This window comes from Limulus polyphemus, unplaced genomic scaffold, assembly GCF_000517525.1.
Source record: "Limulus polyphemus unplaced genomic scaffold, Limulus_polyphemus-2.1.2 Scaffold5646, whole genome shotgun sequence".
Lineage (NCBI taxonomy): Eukaryota > Metazoa > Arthropoda > Merostomata > Xiphosura > Limulidae > Limulus > Limulus polyphemus.
In genome coordinates this window covers 55,037-55,322 of record NW_013671256.1, presented here as the reverse complement: position 1 = coordinate 55,322, position 286 = coordinate 55,037, and positions in this window count along the sequence as shown.

Below are 286 nucleotides of genomic sequence, written 5' to 3'. Positions count from 1 at the left end.
AATACTGTAAACGATTTTTTTGATAACCAGATAATTTCTGATAATTAGTAAACAATTCTTTAAAATCGGCTATTTTTTTAATCAATCCCAGTACGTAGACTGATCATTTTAAAAGCAATCAAATATTACACGTAAACATAAATCGTTTATACAAGAACTTATGCAGAAATTCTGTAGCAACGAAATAAATAAAATTTGATCAAATTGCCAGTCGGTTTCAACAGGGTAACTGATTAGATATATGTGTGGTCTTTCATGGATAACGTGTTGTCTATATCGTTAACGA